Consider the following 12,730-nt stretch of genomic DNA (forward strand, 5'->3'; position numbering starts at 1 on the left):
TCAGTAGCTTCACATTTTGAATAAGTTTTGGAACAAATTCAAATTTGTTATTGAAAAAAAACTCTTAAAAAAATAAAAAAACATTTTTCTAAGAATACCAATGTGTTTTTCTAAGCCCCCGACTCGAAGATTAACATCAGGTTTGGCGGTAAAAAAAAATAAAAATTGTAAGCGCTGTGCAGCACGGTGTTGACCTCATTTTTCTCTAAGCCCATGCTTTTCTCTTTTTCTCTTCATAGTTTACTTTCAAGCTGGAACACAGATAAGAAAATAAGATTGTTTCATTTTTTTTTTTCTGCATAACACAAGATAATTGTGTGTATTTGAGTACTGCGCCCACATGGTCATTATAAGGCGAGTGTTTGCAGGGGTTGGATGACTGTATGTAAGTAGTTTCTCAATTGAATTATACTTTCAGCCTCTAGCTATTTTCATAGTAATGTGTTTTACTCCATATTAGTATATTAGTGCTTGGGTTTTCTCTATGGATTGAAAGACTCCTAGTACTATGGAACAAAGGTATGATTGGTAGGGGGAAGGAGAAGATGGGTCCATAGGTTCTCTGTTCACATAATATTGACGTTTCCTTATTTTTTTGTGTGTCAGAAGAGCCCTTCCTCTTCATGGTGTATTTTACGTCACCTCAATCAATACCTTCCATTTCCAGTCCATGCACAACATCATGGCAAAGCTAAATTTGAGAGTACTGGGTATGGCAGTGAAAAAGTTCAATACCCTGAGATTAAAAAAAAACAAACTGTGAACATAGTGTATCAATGTGAAATTCGGGGTGATATATAAATCTCTTCATACATCATAACAGCAGACAACTTCAGAAAGTTTAATGACTGCAGATGTTATACTGTATGTGCATCTAGATCTCCTACAAGGACCTTTGATAACTATAGAAACAGATGTAACCAAGTTAAAATATATCAAAACTAGTTATATCACATTTCCATAGGGACAGAAAAAATAATAATTTGGTGCCACGAATGCACTTTAAAAATCACAAATACCCAAAATCTTAAACAACTGTTTCCATTTGCCATTATTTTTCTTGCCGGGTAGGAGACACGCAGCGCAGCTCCTCTCGGTGCAGCTGTCTCTGCCCGGTAGAGGTGCGGCCTTCTGGAGAGGTTCCTCAGGGCACGCTATTAGTGCCTCGCTGGAGCTTTGGGTTTAGATCGCTCACCGGTATGGGTCATTGAAGTCGATGCCTTTGCCTCCGATCTGGTCGTGGACTGTGGCTTTTGTCATGCTTTGGCCGCACTGCGCTGTGAGAGTGGCGCTGCGGGCCACGGCCGGGTCCAGCTGGACCCGGTCATTCTGTGTGTTACGGGCTTACGGATCCCCTGTCCATCGCGTGGATCGCTGCGTGGGCTGCGTTGCGATGCCGCCAGACGTGTGGCTTGACGTGTGGCTTGACGTGTGGCTTGGGGAGGAATCCTGAGACCTACACTAGGGCTTTGGGCTCTGGGGAGCACCTGTTATTGTAGGCTCTACTTTTACAGTCATGGTCATGTGTAAACACTTTGTGCTGCATGTGGAATATGAAAGGTGAAATACAAATCAAGGTCATCAGTGGGGTGTTGGACAGGGTGAGCTTTTGGTGCGTGGGCTGGTGGGGACAGTTTGGGTCCTGGCACCGCTACCGTCCATGTGGCCAATGGATGGGCTGGCAGGTGTTGACCCAGGATGGGGTGCTGGCGGTGGGCGTGAAAGGCAGTTTGGATGTGGCTGGAGGAATGTTGGTTGTGGGGCTGTGGTCTGTGCAGGGATTGGCTGGACTGTAGGGTCCGCGGTCGGCGGTGAACCTCTGGGTTTCTGCCCGGGGCTTTGCAGTGATGCCGTCCTACTCTGTTGGTGTGGTTCGCTGGCCAGCAGCGTCCGCCAATTTGCTTTCAGTACATTCATATTTTGCACTTTGATGGTTAATTGCTATTTTGCATCTCCTTTTTATTCCCTTTTTAGGATTTATATTTTTTCCTTCTATGATGAATACAAGATTTGAAGGCATCACATTAAACATCGGTGCACGAGGCAAGTTTATGTAAATAAAAAACATACATAAATTAACATAGCAAGCATCTTTTCTTTTTAAATATTTTGGGCTGAGACAGTAAGCCACTTTAAATGTTTTTTTTTTTTTCAAATACAACAAATGTTATGGGCTACATTTCCCAAACTGTTTTGCTAGTCCTTAAATTATATGTAATTTTGCTGCTCGTAAATTCTACTTTCAAACAAAATTCTAATTGGCAACTCATTCAGTGTCTCAAGGTAGAGCTCGTGCGGGGCTCCCGTCTGAGCGTTCATCCGGACATCTCGACGTATTTTGATATGCGTCTGAAATTGTAAATGAAGGACGGATTATCAGTCACTATGTAAAAAAAAAAAAAAGTTAAAAGGGTCTCTAGATAAAAAGGGTTTAAGATTACAATTTTTTTTTCTGAGCCCTCTGTGATCAGCTATAAAGAGACATAATGGAAAGAACGGAGCGGAGACGAGGGAACGTACAACAGGGGGGTTGGTGTGTCTAGGAAGGCCAATGGGAGTTAACCACCTCAAATCTCCAAACCTCCAATTGCCCCCTGCTTCCCATCACACCGTCCCCTGTATTCGAAAAAAATATACCCTCAGCACTTGATACCAGTTCACCTACACTGCATACTAACTCATTTGTTCTTGCTCACTATATTTATAGACACACGCAGTAAATATTAAAACTGTCCTTGATATAACTCACTTTAAACAATGTCACTTTACACCAAACGCACTAATTAACATTGAAACTTCACAGGGACCGTAAAGTCAGTGTGTCCCTGCTTAGTCAAGGGAGGTCATTCATTTGTAGCGATGAAAAGTTTTGGCTCTTTTTGGCGATTTGGCCCAATCACGAGTGATGAGTTCAATTTTCCGACTCTTCGATCGCTTGATTTGACGAGGGCCAGAAGAGTCGCTTCGGCTCTGGGTTGCGAACGGAATGAAAAAAATGAATTCGGTAAAAAGTTGTGAACTGTCAAAGTGTGCGTCCGTCACATTCGATTACGAATTATGCCAAATGCCTTCCCCTTTTTCCACAGTCATTTTATCCTCTGTAATTAATTTCTGTTTGCTAGTAATGGATTCACTCACTCGTCCTCTCTCTCTCTCCCTCTCTCTCTCTCTCTCTCTCTCTCTCTCTCCAAGCATGCCGGGCTGTGAAAGGCTTGAGGTGCAAGCGTGACTTGCGACCTATGGCTCTCCGTCGGCAAAATTGAGAGTCGAGACTCAGTCCGGCATGTGTGCCTGGCCGCAGTCACCGAGTCAGAAAGGGACGACTCTTCAGGCGGAGCGACTCCAGACCCCCAAGTCATTTAAAAGGCTGGTTTGCCACGAGCGCATTCCGTTCGCGACCGGTGCATCACCGATTTTGGAGACCTGCGGGTTCATACAACATACGCTGCACAACACAGCATATGTCACCATTCTGAGGCCAAAGTCCACTGTTTTTTCTTTTGGTCTTTTTTTTTTTGCCCTGCTCCTTATTTGGCCGCAGACTTCTTCCGGACGAGACAGGCGGCGTATGGTTTTCCGTGCGTCAGTGCAGCCTCCCAAGCACTGAAAGCATCGACAAATGACTCTTAAATCCAGAGGAAAAACAGAGGGTGGGGGAAGGCGAGGCACTACAAAAGAAAAAAAAAACTAAATGGCTGCCTCGGTCGTGAGGTGCATGCTACCTGAAAAAGAAGAAATTGAATAAACTTGCGATGCGGGTAGCGTTTTCAAAGACAGGTTGAAGCAAGCCAAGTCTCTCTCTCTCTCTAAAAAAAAGGCTTTCAAATATGTTCTATGATCGTATCGGGAAAGATATAGCTGAGGGAGTAGCTGGAATATTTCCAGCCAGCCTGTAATCAGCACGACACATGATACGTTTGGTTAAGAATAACGATCACCCGTGTGGAACAGTCCGATCTATGAATGGAATAGATGTTATTCAATATACAGTATATACTGTATATTAGAAAAAAACATCTAAACGCGGTGGTTCCATCGCTATCTCTTTGGCCGCCTCGGATCTGCCGCTTGACCTAGAAGCAGATTGGTTGCTTCTAAACACAGCCTCTAATGTACTTGTTATTAATCTCCCCGCCTGTCCCTCTTGCTTTTCCAGAATGATGGATGGCGCGACGATGCGGCCCAAAGTTAGAGACCCAGCTCCGGCGTGATTACGGAGCCCCATTATTGCTCCGCCCCCCCACTTGATTAATGCTCTTGTTCCAGCGAACAACAAATATGCTGACGCTCATCATGCACTTTTGTTGTCGAACGGGGGAGGGGCATTACCATTTTTGTCCCCTGTAAAAGTCACTTTTAACCGCGGGGGGTGGGGGGGGGGGGGGGGTAGTTACCAAAACGTTTAAATTAAAGATGGACTTTTAGATTCCTTTGCAGGTTATTTCTGTCCGCTAAATGATTCCTTCTGTTTCGAATCGGAGGAGATGAAATATTGATGGTGGCCTTGATTGTCGTCAGCTCTTCCCCCCGCAGTTTTCTCTCCACTTCTCTCTCTACTCTCCTTATTGACGCTCTCGTATTGACAGGGAATGTGGTCTTTGAGCCCGGACCGCGATGTCTCTGGCCATACCGACTGAGAGATTTATGGAGTTCTTTTTGGCAGACGGCCTTTGATTGCACAAAAAGGGGAAGTCTGAGGAAAGTAAAGATAAGATGATTTAATTTGACTTTAATTATCCCCGGAAGGGGGAAGTAGTTGTTTAAATAAATCATTCTTAAAAACATAACAATGTGGTAACAGTTTATAGCCCTATTAAAAAACAGATAGGGAAACCATTTTTTTAACACTTTTACACTGGACATTGATAATCAAATGGATAAAAGATTAGATTGCCCAATTATTATACAGTATGCTGTATGAGGAAATATCAAACTGTCTCCCGACGTGATATACTGTATATATGTTGTCTGAGTTATCGTTAGAAGAGGTCGTAAAATAATAAATGATGGGTTCATATCCTGTATAGAATGTTGTAATGGGATTATATGTAATAGTGTGTTTTATGATTGGAAAAACGCACGCACGCACACACACCATGCAGCATAATTCTTCACAAATCCGTTTAGTCTCAAAGTAAGCAAAAGAAGAAAGTCAGGCCACGACTTCAAAAGCTTTAATAGATTAATCAACATTCATGGGGGAAAATCTATTTAAATAAGGTAATATTGTTGTTTTTTTTCTTTTTACAAATAAATATCAAAGGGCTCTTAAGGCAGGGTTTTCTTTTTTATCTAGATTCAGTTAAAGAAAAGGGCATGAATGCTATGCAGCAAGTGCTGCCGCAAAGGAGAAACTGCTCCAATAAAAAAGATAAAACTTTTCGTTGTTTACTTGTTACTCATGTTTTACTGTATATTCAATTTGTTATTTATAAAAACAAACACTCAATGAACCCTTCTACTCGAATGAATTAGTGCCGGTTTTTCAAATGCCAGGCTCTGCTAAGGAAATAAAATTGCTTTGGGGTATAAATAAAGAGTAGGAATACTTAGGATATAAGTATACTAAGTTAGAGATAGTTCAACAAATGTATCATCTAAAGTACTTTAAAACACAGCTCGAATCATATGGGAGCGTTTACCTACTAATTTGGGAAACAATTGAATCTAGATGGTTCCCTATCGCAAGGCAACCGCCATCGGCCCAGGCGGCGCGCCTCGAGGACACCGTGGACTGCCCGGACTGCGCTCAGCTCTCCCTGGAGGACGCCGACGGAGGAGCGATGTCCAAGGCCGGGCCTGCATCCCCGGCTGGCGTTAACGTAGGAGCCGGTCCTGTTCTCGCCGCCACTCCTCCTAGTGCTAGCCCAGCTGACACCCCCCCACCGGCCTTCTTCCCGATTCACATCCGGGAGGACCTGCAGCAGCGGATGTGCTTTGGGTCCGGAGTCGTCCGACCCCTCAGAGTCAGACAGGTAAGAGAGCCTCCCGTGCCTAAATATAATTGTGCTGTGTGTTTAAAAAATGTTTGTGTTTTATTGTAGAGGTATTTATTTTATTTTTCGACATTTACATGCAGCAAAAAGTTCCCAGTGCAGTGTCAGGAACGAAGGCCTGAACTGACTTTTGAATGAGGCCGTGTAGATCTGATAAGTGTGAAGATTCAACTACTGGGTTGCTTATTTCTCACCTCAAATTTGTCCAGAAACTGATTTTGGATGACCTGATGAGGTGGGATCAGTGAAAGTTTACGGACCAAACACAATGGAACCCGGAAGTGTGGTTCAAACCCCATTGGCTCACAGAACTAAGGAGCTCCGGAGAGAAGGCCAACAGACTTAAACAGAGCATCATGGAACAGGATGGGTTTGAGGCATGTTAGAATGGCTAGAATGCATAATCTGAGTGGTATTTTCAGCAAGAAACTTCAAAAAACATGTTTTGGGGACCTCAGAGACCTATATTAACCCGTTAAAAAAAAAAAAGGGTATAATAGGTCCCCTTTCATGTGAAGAGACAACTTATGCTTATGAAGTAACATGTTTTCTCAGGTGCATTACGAACAATAACTGCAGAATTATTCACTGTTCGTGTTTTAATGGCAATTAAAAAAAATGCATGAGAGCAGATGCCAAACATTGACACACTGCATCAGCAAAGAGGCTCAGCGCTCCAAGTACAAGCACACTGACAGTTGAGTGGGTAAATACCGCAAAAATACAGCCTCAGAAATGACCATAGAATTGAATCAGCACCCCTGTGAGTCTCAACCAACAAAATGTGCATGAACCAACTTCACAATGTTGCAATTCATGGCAGGGCTACATTTGGGAACTGCTCGTATCCAAGGCCAACGCACAAAGAAACACAACCTGGACTTAGCAACACAAAACCTGGAGCCCAGAGGAATGGGGGAAAAAAAACATGATTCGATGAGTCATCTTTCAGCTGACTTCTTGCGTACGGATGGGTTTATGATTTGAAAAAAGCCAAAGCAAACCTCCAACACACAACGTCTGTAGTTAGCTGTTACAGGTTGAAGATCTGACATGGGATGATTTGCCATCTTGTGGTAGACATTGGGTCCAATAATTGCTCTGCATGGTCATTCAAGATTCAAGAGGTTTATTCGTCACATACATATACATACTTTCATACATATATGCAGTGAAATGTCAATGCAACGCACCCAGTGATTACCCACAATATGTCCGAGACTGAACACAGTAGCTACCTAAGAATTTCTACTTGACCAACTAACCGATTCCTAAAACGTAATGCAGTAAGTCGAATATTATAGAATAAAATCAAAATATATAGAATAAAATAAAATAAAATACAATAAAATAGGATAGATAAAGGGAATAGAAGAAGAAGAAGAATCTTTAATTATCACGCAACACACCACACTACAACACGTGCACACACACACACACACACACCCACGCCTTGGATGGTGGCCGGTGAAATGAGGCCGCAGATATAATCCTTAATCAGCCTCTCGAAACACTTCATGACAACCGAGGGGAGGCCCATCGGACGGTAGTCATTCAGGCAGGCTGGAGAGGCGATCTTCGGGACAGGAATGACGGTGGACCTCTCGAAGCAGGGCGGGACCACTGATTCAGCCAGGGAGATGTTGAATATCGTAGTGAACACCGGGGCTGGCTGGTTAGCACAGGTCTTCAGTACTCGCCCAGATATGCCATCTGGGCCCGCAGCTTTCCTTGTTTTCACCCGCATCAGAGCCCTCCTGACGTCATGCTCTGACACTGAGAGTGCGCGCTCATCCCCAGCGGTGTAACTCCAATTAGCCGGCGAGCTAGTGGTGCTGTTGCCAGACTCATACCGCGCATAAAAGGAGTTCAGTTCGTTGGCTAGGGAGGCGTCCACACTCGTGGCTGGGGAGGAGCTGCTCTTGTAGTTAGTTATAGTCGGTACCCGTTGCTCCATCTGTAGCTCCAGTCTCTCTCTACATCCGTTTAGCGTCCTTCACCGCCCTCCGCAGATTGTATGACACCGCTTTGTAATTGTCCATTCTGGTTCTGGTTTGGAAATATCCGAACTTTCACCGTGGGAACGATGCTGCCTGCTACCGTAGCCACAAAGCTCACTGCTACGTCCCCAAGCTCGCTGACGTGACTTGAACTTGATAGGAACATGTCCCAGTCTATGTCAGTCAGGGCGTCGCCGCGGAACTCGGAGAAGGACTCGGCTGGACGAATGGCTTCATCCAGCATCAGTGGGTGCAGCCATGTCTCCGTCAGGCAGAGGACGCAACAGTTCCTCGTGTCGCGTTGGAATTTAATCCTCGCTCGAAGTTCATCCATCTTGTTCTCCAGAGACTGAACGTTGGCAAGAAGGATGCTTGGCAGAGGTGGACGGTAAGGTTGTGTCCTCATTCTGACCTGAATGCCGCCTCGTTTACCACGCTGCTTCCTCCGTGGGCCCGCTCGTGTTCGCGCATAGAATTTCAGTTGGCCACTCTAGTTCCATGGATGAAAAGTCCCAAGGAAGTTCTTCTAGGGAAGTTTTTATATCCACGAGTGCACCGCGGCCGTAAGAGATAACTGCCGATGCTTTTTTGGTGGACATTATGATGTGCGAAGTCGACCGGAGCGCCGGCGCAGACGACCGCAAGGGGCGGCGCCACTATTGCCTCTATAAATGTCAAGGACTATAAGGCCAGTTTACAGACAAGAGCGACCAATGTTTATCTATGATGTCCCCATATCCCAGGATGATATCACTGTACACACACATACACATGTCAATAGCTGCTGTGATTACTGTGTAAAGAACAGAAATGTTATACCTAGTGCTGACTAAAATCCGTCTGAGTTTGTTGACCATTTGACACCGTCAATGTCAAATGGACGGTGCCTGTGTTCTGCCTGCCATATGCCACCCGAGTGGCATTTTCAAGGCCCCCGACACAGAGACACAGGCAGAGATATTTCAAACACACCAGCATATTGTGGAGAGTGGTGAGATGTAACAAGCCTGGAGCAGATGGACACATGTCATGAACGAGGCTCGCTCTGTGCATGTGTGTGGGTATGGGCGATTTTCCTGTGGCTCGTTGATTGCTCTGACAAGCAACAGGCGAACAGCCACCTCTGACCCCGGGCCCAATTACCTTGACCCAAGATGGGTGTTGCTACTTAAACCACACCACCCCCACACCACAGTCAACAAATACAGAGGGATGTAAAAATTGTCACTATGTTCCATTAGCTGTAGAAAATTAGGAACATAGGACAAGAAATTCCTACCTTGGAGTGTATTCATCAAGTGTTAAGGAACACGTACGGTATAGATAAAACAGATCCAATGTTCTGCAACACTTCCATATTGCTTAAAGAGACGTGATGAGTAGAGTTTTTGTGATAATATATTTTTCCGCAAGTTTGGCAGCAAGCACACAGCTGGGAGGAAATTAAATGTATCTATGAAGTAAATCATAATTGACACAGTATAGATCCTCGTTGGACACCTTGAGCAAATCTTCCATGAGCTTGATTTAATGCAACACTTTTGTTTTAGTGGCACGGTGGTGCAGTGCATTGCACTGCCTCACAGCAAGAAGGTCCTGGGTTCGATTCCCGCCTGGGGCGCTGTTGGCACCGTGTTCCGGGCGGGTTATCTCCCAAAAAGGAGCCTTTCTGTGTGGAGTTTGCATGTTCTCCCCGTGCTCACATGGGGTTTCCTCCACCTAACGTCAGTAAGGACCCCCACCAAAAACATGCACACATCATCGTCTGACCAGCGATGGACACTCGTCACCAGGTCCCCGGGCGCGTCGACGAATGCTGCCCACTGCTCCCGGCTGCCTCCCCGGAGGAAGGACAAGCCAGGATGGGTTAAATTGCAGAGGCCTCATTTCACCGGTCACCATCCAAAGCATGTGCGTGTGTGCATGTGTTGTAGTGTGGTGTGTTGTGTGATAACTAAAGATTCTTCTTCTTAACACTTGCCTGTTTGTTTTTCAGGGAGGTAGGTGTGAGTCATAGCCCTGATAAGCATAATCACCAAAACCCATGGAAAGCAACACAAAATGACAAAATGCTGTGAAAAGTGTGCAGCAAAATGTTAATAAATAAACAGCTGCAGCGGCTATTGTATCGTCCTCATTTGCTGTGACAGAAGAATATTGTTAAAAATCCACCAGTATTGTTAACCGGGGTTTGGAGAGTTTTTGGAGAACATTATTTAGGATTTAGGATTGTAAAAGCTGTAAATGTCAAAACAAAAATGTGAACAGACTGTTTAATATGTTATGAGTATTTTTAGATATTTAAATATCAATGCATGATAAAAGAGAATAATACAGGCCTCAGTAAGAATATGCCACTGAGATTATTGAAAGTGACAGGTAATACACAGTGTTGTTACATAAAATTGTTGGCTTTATATTACTTGTATACGATTTGTCGAACGAGTCACAGTTCAATAAAATCTTGAGCCATATCAATGTTTGGATGTAATGGGACCATTTTCACCAATAATTCCAGGTGTGAGCTCGGGTTATTTCTTTTAGGTTTTTATTATTTTTCCCAGAACCTCGCTCCGCCACCATTCCACATTCATGCCAACGAGAAGGCTTATGGAAACGTGCACGCTAGGCCATTCCCCGCATCAACGCACGCTTTCATGACTGATGGCACCGCTGCCTGCATGCGAGTTTTGGAAGAGCACTTGCCAAAAAAAAAACCAAAAAAAAAAACCCATAAGCTCCCACAGGACTTCCCTCCAATAAAATGTTTTGCATAATAAGGTGCCTGCATTATTCATGATGATCCAACAGATCCCACCGATGTTGCAGGGACTAATCATTAAACGGATACTTTTAACTCATAATTCAGCTGAAAAAAGGAGATTTAATCAGTCATGAAATGGTACATTCCCAGCTTAATCTTATCCAAGTTATTATTCATTTCCTGGTGCAATGTTAAATAGCAATTAAGACTGATTAATCATTCAGCATTCCCTTTTACACTGTTGTGGAGTCGGTGCTTCTAAAGTGATGCATTCAATGCATGAGACGGACACGATTATGTTCATATACATTGTGGAACGTTGATATCGGTCATAAAAGTCTGTTTAGTTGTGACCACCTGTCTATTGTATGAAGAAATGATATTGACAATTTTATGCTCATCACTGGCTTAATTGACAGTTTGAATCAGTTTTGCATCAGTTGCATTATATTGCTGTGATGTAATCTCAGCTAAAAGGCTGTTTCGTGGCCACTTATTATAACATTAAGCCAATCCCTCCCTCCAAAATTGCTCAGCAAATGCATTCAATGAATATCTCTTAATCTATTTTTAGGCATCGCCAACAGAAGTTCATTTGCTGAGCCCAGATGTCTGATCATACAGCTGTCAGCTGTATTACCGTAGCTGGGAGTGATTAGAGGCAGAAGTTTTTAGACAGTCACACAGAAATAGCCATGCTAGTAAATATGCAATAACATGAATACACACAAAGACAATACAAACACAAAGGATATGCCCAGGTAAACAAATTAAAGTCAAAGATGAGCACGAGGAGGACGGACCCCCCAACCCCCGCCCGCTGTAGAGGGCTGTTTGCTGCTTCCATGAGGGCACGTCAACACGGAGATGAATGGCTAGAACCTAAATTGTCCAAACCCAAATGGGGCTCCTCCACTCTGCTCCCCACAAGCGCTGAGTGGTTGCCCTCTGTTATAGCTGGTCAATTTGCTTCCCTACTTGTGAGCTGCAATTGAGCCGCTAATGAAATCTATTCATCACACAATAACAGAACCCAGGGTGGGGACAAAAGGCGTAGCTGGAATAACATTTCTTTCTTGTGGCATAAAAAAGAATAAAACTTCCTGAGGCATTCCAGCAGCAATATTTCCACACTGTGATTTTGATCAAACCTGTAACCCTGGTGAATTAACAAATATATTGAATGCTGAAAATTGAAACATTAATAAATAAAACCAATATTTTACTAATGAGGTACCACAGTTTTTGTCCACAACTTTATAATGCAAAACCAGGAGCCATCTCCCCCCGGTAACCAGGTCCCATCTCCACCAGGACCAGGTGCCATCTCCACCAGGACCAGGTGCCATCTCCACCAGGACCAGGTGCCATCTTTACAAGTACCAGGAGTCATCTCCCCCTCGTACCAGGTCCGCTCTCCCTCCGTACCAGGTCCTATCTCCACTAGGACCAGGTGCCATCTCCCCCAGGACCAGGTCCCATCTCCACTAGGACCAGATGGAATCTCCCCCAGGACCAGGTGCCATCTCCACCAGGACGAGGTGCCATCTCCACCAGGACCAGGTGCCATCTCCACCAGGACCAGGTGCCATATTTACAAGTACCAGGAGTCATCTCCCCCTCGTACCAGGTCCACTCTCCCTCCGTACCAGGTCCCATCTCCACTAGGACCAGATGGAATCTCCCCCAGGACCAGGTGCCATCTCCACCAGGACGAGGTGCCATCTTCACCAGGACCAGGTGCCATCTTTACAAGTACCAGGAGTCATCTCCCCGCATACCAGGTCCGCTCTCCCTCCGTACCAGGTGCCATCTCCACCAGGACCAGGTGCCATCTCTACCAGGACCAGGTGCCATCTGCCCCAGCACCAGGTCATCTCTCCCTCTGTACCAGGTCCCATCTCCACTCGGACCAGGTGCCATCTCCACCAGGACCAGGTCCCATCTCCAGCAGGACCAGGTCTCATCTC

General features: G+C 44.8%; 1 protein-coding gene across 1 annotated transcript in view; it reads right to left on the bottom strand.

Moving 5' to 3' along the window:
* The window catches only part of astn2 (astrotactin 2), a gene marked incomplete at both ends in the record, with an annotated part of 347,495 nt that overhangs the window by 135,260 nt on the left and 199,505 nt on the right, over positions 1-12,730 (bottom strand). The window lies entirely within an intron of this gene.

The sequence above is a fragment of the Zeus faber genome (assembly GCF_960531495.2).
Source record: "Zeus faber genome assembly, chromosome: 17".
NCBI classification, from domain to species: Eukaryota; Metazoa; Chordata; class Actinopteri; order Zeiformes; family Zeidae; genus Zeus; species Zeus faber.